Raw genomic sequence first — 14,418 nt, forward strand, 5'->3', positions numbered from 1 at the left:
GAAGAGAATCTGGGATGGGTTTGGGAGAAAGCACCGTGTGAAGACGGGGGGTGGGGGGGGGGGGGGGGGGCTCTCTTTGATCTTTGTCCTGTCCCATCAGACACCCAGACCCAGACAGCCTGTGATCACACACATCATGCTGGGCATGAAGACTGGCACCTTGAACTGCACTGCACCTTCTGAAACCCGACGCAAATGTCAACGATCACTAGTGACTTCTAACTGCTTCTCAAGCCGACAACAGCAATTTCATAATGTTTAGAGCAGACGGAAGCCGCTTCTGACACCACCATAATCCAATAAGTGAGTCAGGACGGCAGAACTGAAACCCAAAACCCAGGGTCTCGTGTAAAAGCTTAATGGCACAGCAAATGAGGCAGACCCAAAGTGAGCAAAAACGGGCCCTGCCCACCACCTCCAGTCAGGGCAGGTGAATGGCGGCCCTGTGGCTGTCAGGCTGTGTTTTTCCTCTCTTCTGACCCCACCCCCCCACCCCCAGTCAAATTTTGATTTTCCCTTCACATTCTTACCCTAAACCACATTTCAGTACGAGCGCATAAATTAGCAATGCGGCCCAATCGCCCACAGGAACAAGCAATAAAAGGTCCCTCACTTTTCTGCCTCGGCACGTGCGGAACAACCACACCCCCTGGGGCACGATTACCAGGAGGCGAGCGTTCACCTCAGCCCCGAGGCCTTCTCTACAGCACCGGGGGCAACTAAGGCACTGGGGGCAGCTATGCCCCATCACCCCAGCGGCCCCGTGGATCCGCTAGCAGCTGACGAGAGCAGCGAGAGGCACAGCTCCATACGGCTGTCAGGCAGAGGAGAGAGCGCCGGTGCACCACGGGAGTGTCCTCAGCTACAACACCGAGAGCCTGCACAGGGACAGTAAACGGCTGAGTGCTGCCTGGGCAACACAATAAGCTGGTGAGTCAATATGTGAGCACAAATATGTGTGTGCCCTGAGCAAGACTTCTGCCAAGCATGAAGTGTAACTTACATCCCCGTTAGGACAGTCCTTCCACAGCAGAGGAAGGCTTCAAGGGGAATGATACATCCTTAATCATTCAACTCCATTACACACTACAGACCTTCTCCAAACACATCTGACCTAGTTTTGGTCCCAGAGGTTGCGGAATAACCGAATTCATCCCTTCAGCAGACTGAAACATTTAGCTGGATTAAATGATTTGATTTTGGCTAGTCAATCATTTCCATCCAGGCAATATCTCTACCATGCAAATGCCGCTGAGAGACGGTGCTGAGACGACGGCTTGGTACTTCAGAGACAAGGATCCCGCCTCAACCGTGTGGGTGATAGAATGAGGGCAAAAGTTTGAAAGAAAATGTGCTCTCCTACTCATAAAAAAAAAACTACAACTTTTGACATCCTCTCATTTCTAAGGTGTTCAGAAGCAGATAATGATGTTAGCAGCGCGGCTGAAACGTTATGGCTAACTGTGAAAGATCTGTCAGTGTTTTTTATGCATTTTCAAACCTCACAAATGAGCTGTAAGCACGAAGCGGGAGTGCAGCGACCGTACGCGTGGTGTGTGATGTTTTCAAGGCCCTGACTGGAACAGTTGCACCCCCCCCCCCCCCATTTCCAGTTTGTACACGTACTAGAAAGACGATATATCCACTACCCAACAATAGACGGCACCGTTCAGTCCTAATAAAGTCCACGGTTCTGGAACACATCCGTCCCTACGGATCATCCAGGTTGCCATGGGTAATCAATTTGATGGACTCCTAATCGTTTAAGCTCTATGGAGCACTACAGGGCCCTCGTACATTAAGGGCCGTCAGGAAAGACATGACGTACCCTCTACAGCTAATAATGTCATTTCTGTTGTTCTACTACAGCGCACAGCAACAAGTCAGCAGTGAGTCATAATTCTGTTGGTCAGAGTGCTGCCCAGCACTAAAATCACTCTGCCAAACAAGCCACGCACTCAGCTTCTGGTCTCCGTGTTCCTCACTCTCTCACTCACCTGTAGCCTACCTTCTGATTCACTCTGCATCGCTCATTATGCATTACACCAATTTCAAATAACAGCATGACGCAGGGAATGCAGTGGGCGCTGCTCCACCCGCCACCGCTCCATCCACTCAACGGCGACGGAGAGGCGGAGAAGGCACACCGCCGTGTGGTGGAGGCGGGGCTGGGAGGAGCTCTACCGAGCAGACGTGAAGGGGCGTGGCTCATATTTACGTAGCACTGAGCACATCTTCTTTTGCGCTGCACAGGCCAACTGGGCTCCATGGAAGCATCGTGTTTCACTTTCCTCGTCTTTGAAGAGTGGGCAGAACTAGCCTAGCCTAGCCTAGCCTAGCCTAGCGACTCCTCCAGTAAAGCACACAACAGGCTTATCACATTCACCTTTTAATCACCCCCAACATCCACGCCCATCCATCCAACCACAACTTTGTGCATCTCTTAAACCTTTACTTCCAAAAGTTTCGCAGAATGAAGATGAAGAAGGTCTGATGGTCTCCGGAGGTCACGCCGTGTGTCTGGTGTTCACAGTGAGGCTCAGCCCCGTTTTTGGCCAGGCACTGGCCACACTTCTCACTACCCTCTAAAAGGTCATGGCTTTAGCCGTCTCTCACACAAGTGGTCAAAGACAGTGGCTGCTGTCTGCACTGGATCCGGGTCAGTACTGAGAACGGCTCCGCTCTTCGCTAATAGCACTCGTGGGTGAGTATGGACAAGTGCCTACCAGCCAGTTCGTTAGATTCATGAATATCTCAAAAGCCCCACTGTGAGCAGAGTCTTTGCTCTGAGACGCAGCCCTGCTGGTGGGAGGCTAGCCCTCATCTACAGCAGGCACCAAACACCACCCAAAACCAGCTGCTATGCTGGACCGGCGTGAAATACAAACCAGCTCGCCACCGAGTACCACCAACATTCACTCATTAAATGCTTTCAATTGGCTCCGCCCCCTCTCCTTCGAACACCAGACACACAAAGAACAGTCGACTGATCTGAGGCCTGACAAAAGGGTGTCATTGCCTTCCACCTGCGCTTTATGCAGTAAGACGCGGACGTGTTAAGGCGGGGTCCTTTCTTCCTCTACAAAGAACGGGAAGGGGAAGGGGGGGTTACCCAGAGACAAGGAGGTGTGAAAATACACAGTGCAAGCAAAGTTGAAACAGATTAGGACTCATCCTTTCAAATCCGCCTGGGCCGAGGGCTTCTCTGAGCAGCACCCTTTGAAGTTTCTCCTGTGCTGCAGGAACCAAGGGGGGAGGAGGAGGAGAAAAAGAAGACGAAGAAAACCCGAGTGCCGCTTCACGGCCGTATACCGCTGCTACGCTACCTACACACTCTGCTGAGTAAATGGGAAAACTCCAGTAAGTCCACCCCTCCTCTGTGTTAAGGCAATTTCAACTTTTGCTCATCCTCACAGGTGCTGCTCTTTTCAAAGGAGAACTAGAGCTGGCTCTGGGCTTGGCAGGTTCCCGCTGCTGTGCGAGTAAAGCTAAGCTAATGTGTGCTGACCAGGGAGGGGAAATCAAACCTGCCATAGCCCTTACAGGAGTCCTCACGCAGGAGACGTCAGGGCCCAGCAGCAGCTGGGGACAAACGAGTGGCACAGTGAACAGCATTGAGACACAGGGCCCATCTCAGGCTACGACAGCCCCACAAGTGTTCGACTGGACGACATAGACTGAGGCAATGTGAGATCTTTAATCTGCACTGCTTAAGGCAACAGTCTAAACACCAGCTACGGGAAAACAAAAATAGACATAATCCTTGTTTCGTAATGACAGCAATATAAGGATAAATAGTTTGGAAACCTGATTCTCTTGTTTACATTAAATATATTGAAAGCACAAGCGCTAACAAACTCAGCCTTGGCTAACTAATGTATTGTTTATGATACTCCCTATTGATTTTCCTTTGTGCCCCGATTCATCTTACTGTCTAATTATAGTTCTTTAAAAGCACCTTCAGGCACTGTGCTTGTGAAGTGGCCTTAGGAAATGAATCAATCAAATTAGCCTGCCACAACCCCCTCAACACACAGCCCCCCCAGCACACACACACACACACACACACACACACACACACACACACACACACACAACTACCCTCTCCTTTTATTCAGCTGCTGAATGGTAACTGTCTCGCTCCCTCTCTTACTCACTCACACACACAGTGTGTATATTAATATTCCAGTGCTATAGTCCAACACAGGCATCTGAAAAACCCATATTAGGAAAAACGTCCTTCAGCCCTTCATCGGCTATGCACAAAGCCAAAAGGAGAGTAATTAAACCCTTCGTCCAGGGAGCCGTCTGATGCTGGGGGGGGGGGGGGGGGGGGGTGTTGTGTGTGTATACGAGGCACGACAATCCCCAAAACGAGAGAAACAGTTCACGTGCTGAGGGCCTCCGGCGCCCAGTGGTTCTCAGGCCGGAGCGGCCGTAAGGAGGACCGCAGGGAGGAGGGAGCCGTGTCTTAGGAGCCGTAAGGAGGAGCCGTAAGGAGGAGCGCAGGGAGGAGGGAGCCGTGTCCTTCACTCTGCCTCGCATCACCACCCCGCCCTGCCGAACAGCAGCTGGCCACGTCTCCACCACTGGCCACGTCTCCACAGGTCCACCGCCCACCGTGTCTGTGCGACACAGGAGAAGGCGTTCAAGCTTCACCTCCAGGACCGTGCCGACCAAAGGCCCGTGTGAAGACGAGGTCCAGCAGGCAGAGGAGACACCGTGCCTTCCCTAGGGTCGGCGAGTGGCGATGGACAGCAGTGAGGCGGAAGGCGTCTTGCACGTCACTGACAGTTTAACGCACAGGAGAATCATTTCAGCACAAATCTATTCTAGGGAATGTTATGGGTGTTGGTTCTGCAGTGATTCATTTCAGCATTCTCCTTGTAGCATTGGGATTCTCCATCACTAGCCCATAAATTAAAAAAGAAAAACACCGGAGCCAAGCAGAGACAGGACCGCACAGCCTAACCTGAGCATGTCGTAGAGTCCCTCCTGTGGCTAAAGTCTCCACTGGAACACCACAAGCAGCTGTAGCCGCCCACCACAAACGTACTTAAGTTAACGGAAGAATTAATCCCTCACGACATTTACTGGATGCTGATGTATTTCGATACCTTTATGTTCTGAGGTGATGCGATGTAGCTACACACCCACCCAGATAACCATCTCATGTCTTCACCTCAGCTGAGTAAACGTGGCCCAACACATAGTGACTCCAGGTCCGGGGAACTCCGCACCACAGACGCACCACAGACGCACCCACAGACACATGAAACAGCAGTGACTCAGTGGCCAATCAGAGCATAATCTTGTATGACTGTACTGGACAGAGGGCAGAGGTCCAGGACACAGAGGGTGGAGGTGGGGTATGGAGAAGACAGGGCAGATTTCACCTCTGTGATGAAATCAAGTAGACGGGCGTGGCTCTGTACCCCCTCCCCCGACATTCAGGACTGTCTGCCCTCTCTACCTTCAAAGACTTTTACCCCTGAGAGGGGGCAGAGAGAGAGAGAGAGAGAGAGATAGAGAAAGAGAGAGAGGGAGAGAGAGACTCTACTCTTATCTGGCAGACACATGCCAAAAGGTTTGCCTGTGCTAGTCCCCAAAGTCCACTGTCAAATGACCCATAAACAGCTCACACACACACACACACACACACACACACACACACACACACACACACACACTCAACCTGGCAGCAGGACTGTCCTGGACTGCTACGATCTCAAGTGAAAGTCTCATCATTACCCAGCATCAGTAACCAGGGAAGCCATCGTCCACAGGGAACCATGGAGATATGAGCAGCACTCCGAGAGCTGAGAAATGAGGATCTCCTCTTCTACCAAAGTCCCACTTCTGCTTAGCTAGCAGTATTAGTATTACTGTGTAGGAGTATTAGCATTAGTATTAGCTAGCAGTATTAGTATTAGGCTATTGTGTAGGAGTATTAGCATTAGTATTAGCTAGCAGTATTAGTATTATTGTGTAGGAGTATTAGTATTAGCTAGCAGTATTAGTATTATTGTGTAGGAGTATTAGCATTAGTATTAGCTAGCAGTATTAGTATTATTGTGTAGGAGTATTAGTATTAGCTAGGAGAGTTAGTATTACTAGCTAGGAGTATTACTGTAAATCTAATCCCATTTTAGTGCTGATACGTGTGGCTCATTCAGTAGACCTCATGTGAACACAATGCAGGCAGAGACAGAAAGACAGAAGAGCAGAGAGACAGACAGAGTGGATTCTGGGGAGTGAGGGGAGGACAGAGCAACAGGCCACGAGAGAGACCCAGATTCAGGGCTGGTGGGGGGGGAGAGACCCAGACTCAGGGTTGGGGAGGGGGGGAGTCTTAACTGAAGTGCACAAGTAAACAATCCCCACTACGAGCACTAAATCCTGCTGCTCATCTCAGTTCAAAGGGCTCCAAAAGACTGAACAGGAAACAGCAGCAATGACGACCCTCGATCCATCAGTGAGGACCTGCTTCCTGTCTGTGTTTGGAAGACTGGCAGTCAGGCCAAACAGACTTGTTCTGTGTGCTACACAGAGGCCTCGATCCAACAGTAATGATACAGGATGCTCCGGTGGTGTGTGTGTGTGTGTGTGTGTGTGTGTGTGTGTGTGTGTGTGTGTGTGTGTGTGTGTGTGTGTGAGCTGGAGAGAGAAACAGCAAGTGAGGTGGTTTCTGCACACAGGTGTATCTGAAGCTCGATCAGAGGTGGATTTGTCACCCCGTCTTCTGCACCATCTTCTGCCCGTTACCCAGATGCCCCCTTCAGTTTATCCCAGTATGTGTCCACCCTCCTCTCTACATCACGGAGGTCCGAGCCTCCTGCTCGATGGCCACGCACAGGACGCCAGGGGCCGTTGAACCTGTGACCTTTGAACCGCTCTGCTCAACTCTGGCACGACATCACTCTTTAGGAGACTTTAATGAGGCTTTACTTTTACTGCCCTCTGTGTCATTGTGCTCCAGGTGCATGTGGGCGGGGCCTACCCGTATACCACACCCTCTTCCTCTTTACGTCCGCCAAAAGTGCCTGCCTGCCTCTGCTCGTAACTCCCACATTTCATTTGAGGCTAGTTAATGGTTTGATATAAAAAAAAAATAAAAACCCTGTGCTTGTAAAGTTGGGACTGGTATGAGCAGGAGGAAGAGGAGGAGGAGGAAGAGGAGGAGGAGGAGACTGATGCTCAGAGCCAGCAGCTCCTTGGCAAGCAGGCAGAGCCTTCCACATGCAGCGGGAGCCCTCTAGCGTCCCGCACGCGCACAGGCAGGTTGGACCTCCTCAGTTCAACGGATCTCTTAACGCTCCCTCTTCCCCTCTACGCCCAACGCTACAAAGTCTCGGAGAGAGGGGGGGGTGTGGCCGGCCACCCCGCAGCCCAATGAGAGGAAATCACAGGCGGCTGCGGGGCCGGGCTGGGGTCAGAGGTCGCACCGACTGCGCGACGCTGTTGGGATATGCACGCTCACGTCCGAGCGGTGCTCCGCTGAAGAGAGACCTGAACAGAACTAAACAAGCGTTTTTCATTCTTTAATTACTCACATTTGTGATGGGAGAGGCGGGAGAGACGTGGGGGGGTGGGGGGGGGGGGTCACCGAGCGCGTGACTCCACTGTAATAACCTCAATTATTCAGAATTAGGCCAGTATTGATTTACTGCTGCCTCGGTTTTAGCACATCTCAGACGTGTAGGCGGGAGGAGGAGGGAGGAGGAGGAGAAGAGGAGGAGGCACGCGCCTCTCCACATCCCAGGTAGAGGCAGCTCCGCTGGGGGGGGGATGAGCAGGAGGGAGGGTGGCAGCGTCCTGGGGTGAAGGCGTGTAATTAAAGCTCCTCCTTATCAAACCCGGTGATGGATGAAGTGATTCAGGCTTGAAGAGGAAAGCTGCAGCACTCTCTCTCCCTACGTACACGACCTCGGCCTCGCGCTCCCAAACGACCTTCAGAGTCGCTCGCCGCCTGTTTGGAGAAGAGTGACACGAGCGGGAAAGGCTAGCTGGTTCCCACGACGACCCCAGGCAACCTCACAGCAAGAACCCATATTTATGTTTTTCTCCGATAGAGCTTGCCGTGTCAGTTATGAACACAGGATTAATTGCGTGAGGACATGGATTATTAATGTCTGGGTTGACAGCAGGGGACAGGAAGGGTGGGGGTGGTTCTACACACTACACACCTCTTCCCGTTCTCCTCTTTGAGAATCTAAACACAATAAGAGTGCCTCATAAAATATGTGCAGGAAGCTGAAGTCAGGCCCAAAGGCCCACTATAGCTTTATTTCACTGACTTCCTTCAGTGTTGATTCTGACAAAGTCTGACTCCACCTACTGGCACGTAAACAAACTGCACTTTATCACAAACGCAGAGCTCAAACTCAGTCCACATTACCATGAGCCTGAGATGAGGGCTCTCGTTGTGAAGAGTGAGATCCTTCTAGTCACGTCTAACTCGACCTTGAGCAAGGAGTCACAAAGAGGAGACAGGAGTGTGGTGGAGAGACGGGGGCAGAGAGAGAGAGAGAGAGAGAGAGAGAGAGAGAGAGAGAGAGAGAGAGAGAAAGAGAGAGAGAGAGAGTACTGGGCGAATAGAGGGGAAGACAAAGAGACAGAGAGATAAAGGAACAGAGAGGAAGAGAGAGAGGGAAGGAGTGAGGGAGAGAGAGAGAGAGAGAGAGAGAGAGCGTGTGTACTGGGCGAATAGAGGGGAAGACAAAGAGACAGAGAGATAAAGGAACAGAGAGGAAGAGAGAGAGGGAAGGAGTGAGGGGGAGAGAGAGAGAGAGAGAGAGAGAGAGAGAGAGGCCGAATGCCTGTGAGGGCTTGGCACTCTACAGCTGTCGACTGCCTCCACAACGCCCCCTAATCAGCACTAATTGGCACTTGTGATGACAGGCTGGGGCAGAGCCGAGCGCGGGGGCTAAGAGCCCTGCCCTGGGCCAGAGTTCAGCTCCTCTACCTTACACCGCCCTCTCACACGCAGCCAAGAGGGTGTGTGTGCACGCACGCCACTGTGTGTGTGTGTGTGTGTGTCAAACATTGTCTGCCAAACTTTCAGCTCTGCGTGTTGGGGAGAAAGGTGTGTGATGTGCTTAAGTGTCTGCTTGGCTGGCAGTGCCGCCCGTTCCAGCGGGGAGCCATCTTTTTTGGCAGCCCTCCCCTGAGGATAAAAGGAGGATATTTGGCACCATAAACCTGTTAACGCTGTTCTTCTTAAGGCTGCAACATTTCACCTGTGAATAATTAAATGTGTCGATAAGGTCACAGAGACCCATTTCATTAAGTCTATGAGAGATTTATGAAGTTATTTTAAAGTCGTACAAGCAAAAATCCTTGAGGTGACATTCTCAGTAATAAGCGGCACATAACTTTTTTTGGCCAAGTGCTCGTGGGATAAACATATTGATCCTCATTCGATTGGTCCTTCCACACAAGTCCGCAGGAGGAAGGCGTCCCCTAACTTCATTCGGCTGAGAGCTGAAGAACTTTGCGAAAGTGTTATTGAATAGAATTTGCACCACATGGCTTCAGAGATATAGAGAATAGGAGAGAGAAAGATAACAGTGTGTGTGTGTGTGTGTGTGTGTGTGTGTGTGTGTGTGTGTGTGTGTGTGTGTGTGTACGTGTGCGCGCGAGAGAGGGAGTTATTTATATGGCCAGATTGGCCGGTGGAGAGCCCCATGCCAGGAACAGCAGGGGCAGAACCCGGAGTGTGTAGTGTGGGCACTGCTGGCTCACGCAGCTGCAAATCCTCCTCTGCTCAACACAGTGCTCCCCACTGCAACCAACACCCATGCTGGGAGCCAAAATGTCAGCTCTACAGCAGGTGGATGCAGATCTGGCTAGCGAAGCGGCTGGAGAGCGAGGGGTGGCACGCCGAGCTCCCTGGAGCCTCCTCCACATGGCATGTAATCCCTGTGCTTAGGAAGACCTAATCGGAGGATTGCAGCTCCGCTAAAACGCTGGCTTGGCTCAACATCGCAACATAATAGGACACAATAGGACACTTGTTCAAAGACAAATGCGCCTGACTATAAGTGGAAAGGAGGAGGAATTCATCTCCCAGGCCAAACGCACATACTTTCAGAAGGACCTTTCCATCCCTGACTTGTAAACACCCCATCTAATTTAGGTTTAAAGTTACGCGTCATTTTATGGGGCACATGGAGGCGAGGTTGTGGACTGTGTGGGGGAGGGGGGGGGGGGGCTGGATTGGGGGGGGGGGGGGGGGCTGGATGGGGGAAATGTTGTCTTTGAAGATGAGGCTCGACAGAAGAGCCGGCAACATTCCTGCAACGCTGCTTTGAAGTAAGGGGTAAACGCCATCATGATCTGGCAACCCAGAGCAGACGCTGAGGGATGCATGGAGCACCCCAGTCTCTCCCTCTCACACCCAGAACACCTAACTACCCCCCCACCCCCAAACCCCACTTCTCGTCTGCTGACCCCACCCCAGAGTGCCCTAGAGATGGGCCAGGACCATGAAGAATGGCTGTGCACTACAACAGACCTTCACTCTCTATTACCCCCATTTTCTTAAATAGACCCTTTAGGAGTAATGACTCCAGCGGACTCTCCTGGACTGTAATCACCAAGCCAAAGATGCACTGAAAAGCTCTGTGTGTGTGTGTGTGTGTGTGTGTGTGTGTGTGTGTGTGTGTGTGTGTGTGTGTGTGTGTGTGTGGCGCTTTAGGTTCACTTAGCTACACGTGATTTAAAAGACTGTTCCATTGCAATGCCTTTGTATGAAAGCAGCTGTGAGCCAGAGAAAGATAATAGCACTATAATGAGTGACTAAAGTAAAACACTGTAATAATGCATGGAGAGCAGTTTATTTTTCTTGGGCATTGGCAGCAATTTTCATTCCTAATTGGACAGAGAGAGAGGAGAGGGAGCTCACCCTGAAACAACCGTGCTGCTCCTTCAAACAGTTCAGGAGTTGAAGGCAATTACACAAGCTTTGCCTAAACATACGAGATTTGTTATACATACTTTGCTGCACCCACACTAAGTGCAAAACTCTCTAGCCAAGGAACAATAATGTGATCACTTAGCATGATATCATTTGTCCCGTTCATAGGTAGCATGGAGATCGAATGTCTACGACTTCAAATCAAAACCACTACAGAATACTAGATGGAAAGAATGAGGTGTTAAAGGACATGGCTGGTATGAGTTGGTGATTGATGAAGGCACTGCCCTGGTCAGGCTCGGGGGACTGAGGACAGGATGTCTCCGCCCCGCTGGACTCTGCACCTTGGAGTCCACCTTATGGACAGCGTATGACAGAATGAGTCCTGACAGCTCCCTGGCTAATTCATGGCTAACATGAAACAGGCTACCTCACCTCCTTTCCAGTCTGTCCCCATTAGCAGACCTTCAAACCTATTAACACCTAAGCAGCCGCCCAGGCCCGTTTCCAGATGTGTGCGGGCAAAAACACCGGGGGGGGGGGGGGGGGGGTGTAATGAAAGGGGCACGCAAGACAGGAGGAGCTTTAAAACAGGGTTTACTGAAAAAGTGCTATAGGCTAACTTTACAACTTTACACAATTATATTAAGGAGGGACACAGTCGCAGTGTTCAATAAAAACAAACAAATAAATAAATAAATAATTTATATAAATCAACAAACAGCTGAATGAAGTTGTTAGCATGTCGGTAGCTGTTTGGTGATTAGCGTTTTGTTGGATTCAGGACACCCATGGGGTGGGAGAGTCACAGGTTCGCCCTGATCCGCTCCACCGTCACCAGATTATCGCCCCATGAGGCTGGCGCCGGCGGTTTGGCTCGCTGATCGGACCAGACACTCTCGCCACTGCCCTCTTCAGGGCTGGAGCTGTGCAGTGGGATCATTAAAGATCTCTGTAAAGACGACCACTGCCATCTTTACCCCGACCGCAGACGCAGATCAAAACAGTAACACCAGATCAACAACAGAGTCACTGCGCAGAGCAACACACATCTGAAGCTTGGCTGACTCGTTGCGTGTCTAGATAGAACCTTCCATCACACTATACAGCTCTGGCCACACCTCCACATACACACAGCCCTCCCCCTGCCCCCAATAGTTGTGGAAGTTTCTGGAAAACAACACAGTAAGGACGGAGCTTGCAAGAAGTGAACTTCACATACGTCAGTGGTCCCTTCAGTCAGTACTGCAGTCAGTACTGGAGCACCAGGACTGGATGAAGTGAAGAACACATTTCTTACTATATAATTCATTGAGGAAGAAAGCCACTGATCGATTAATTAATTGATTTGTGTGGAAAATAAGCGACTACCAAATGATCCATTTGTGGAGTTCATTAGTCATGATGCATTAGCCATAGTGATTATTCAGACTATGATGTATGATAATATGAGATGGGGGGTGTGTGTTTGTAAGTTTAAGCGTCTAATAAAATATAACATATATATTAACAATTTAACATATTTTAACTAAATGTTTTATAACTGGATTTTATAGCACAAAGCAATAAACATTTATCTTTGAGTGGTGGCTGAGAAAATATAAACAAAACACCAAAACAGACTGAGACTCCCTATAAGAAAACCATGTGTATTTTCCTATTGGAGAACATCTCCTTAAAATCTTTCAGAACCGCCGTCCTCGCTCTTCGGGCCAGCCGACCCGGCCAGGGGTTTGGGCTCTTCACACACTCCAGTCTGTCTAAAAGCAAAACAGGCGGTCCACAGCTACGGCAGCAGGGAGAGAGTCATTCCCACTATATACAAGTACACAGTGAAATGAAATAAGAGGGCCAGAGCGTGCTACACAAAAGAACACATGTGTAACCAACAGTAAATACAAAATACTGAACCAATAATCCAGAGGACAGAGAAACACAGCAGTACATGGCACACAGTGGGTGTGTGAACATACAACACTGACCTAGCAGCCAGTATAACAGTAGAAGAATATAACATTTGTTAAATTTAATATGGGGTATGTTTTCTAGCATACCAACAACCACACATGTCCGAACACACACAAATACTTGAACGAACACACACACACACACACACACACACACACACACACACACACACACACACAGAGTCTTCAGTTCTGGTCCACAGCCAGCATGGAATGAGTTTGTATCGAACAACCTGAGTCATAACCTGGCATACTGAGTCACTACCTGCAACACAGTCATTACCTAGCAGACCCACCTCCACCCCGAGCTCTGACCTTGCACATCAAGATTTTACCCAACACATGGACTCCACCCAGCACTCAGTTCTAAATTAGTATACACTGTTGTTACTGAGCACAAAAATGTTACTTCCTAGCACAAAAACAAGAGGTAATGAGGAAAGGTCCTGGTGTTCAATACAATAGTTAGTTCTCTGGCAAAGACATAAAACATTCAAATGGAACAGATCCATGGAGGAATTTAGTAAAGTTGTTTCATTTAGATGAACATCATCTTCTGTATTGTGCTTTTTTGTTCATAACTACAATGTTTGCTTCTGGCTAAATGTTTGCTTCTGGTATATTGAATGCTTCTGGAAGAAGCATTCAATATACTTTCCTACAGAATTCTTATCTATAGTGGGTCAAAATGTTAGTACTCCAATTCTGCTGGGTCGGTGGCATTCACCCAGATGCATCCCATAAGATACATTATCACAGCGTCTCCATGACCCCACACTCCTGCCCTAAAAGGTCAATCACACATAAGAGCAGACTGACGTGAAATTACACTCACTCTCATTGGTGGAATTACAGTCACAACCATTCACAGAGACATAGTGGCATAACTGAGTTCTGTCGTTATGGTATAATGGTAATGAAATGGGTTGAAGGACCACGGGAGAGTGAATGCTTGAATAAATGATGACGATGCGTGACTGCGGGGAATGAAGGTCAGGCCTCGCCTCTCACACGCAGAGAACCTCGCCATCCACACTGGCCCAGAGCTTCAGTTGGACCAGGAGATGCCGCGGTCGCAGCGGGCATCACTTCAGAGGGAAAAGAGTGAGTACAGGGCACTAGTGAACAGGATAGAATGAGCGATTCCAAACAGCTTCTGAAAAAGTGCATTAACCCCCACAGGAAGAAAGCAGGATATCTCACCCCAGAGCCATGGACAGAAGCATCGTATATAAAAAAAAAAAGGAAAAATACAGCTCATCTGTTTCCATGGCTGCGTGCACTGCTGCCGTGGAGACGGCTGCATGCTGTGTGTCAGTAGGGTTTCATTCATATCGGTTTGGCCATTCTTCGCTCCTCGTTCCTTAAATCGATTGGAAGCATCAGTGGTGATCATCCCAGTGGCCAGTGCGTCCTGCACAGGGTTTGCATTGGTCTGGTCAGTATCTACAATAGGCTAATTTAGCCTCTCAAGGGCAGCAGTGTGCAAGCAGGATGTGCAATCCTTAAACTCCCCATCACGAGCTACACACC

The sequence above is a fragment of the Brachyhypopomus gauderio genome, unplaced genomic scaffold (genome assembly GCF_052324685.1).
Source record: "Brachyhypopomus gauderio isolate BG-103 unplaced genomic scaffold, BGAUD_0.2 sc262, whole genome shotgun sequence".
NCBI classification, from domain to species: Eukaryota; Metazoa; Chordata; class Actinopteri; order Gymnotiformes; family Hypopomidae; genus Brachyhypopomus; species Brachyhypopomus gauderio.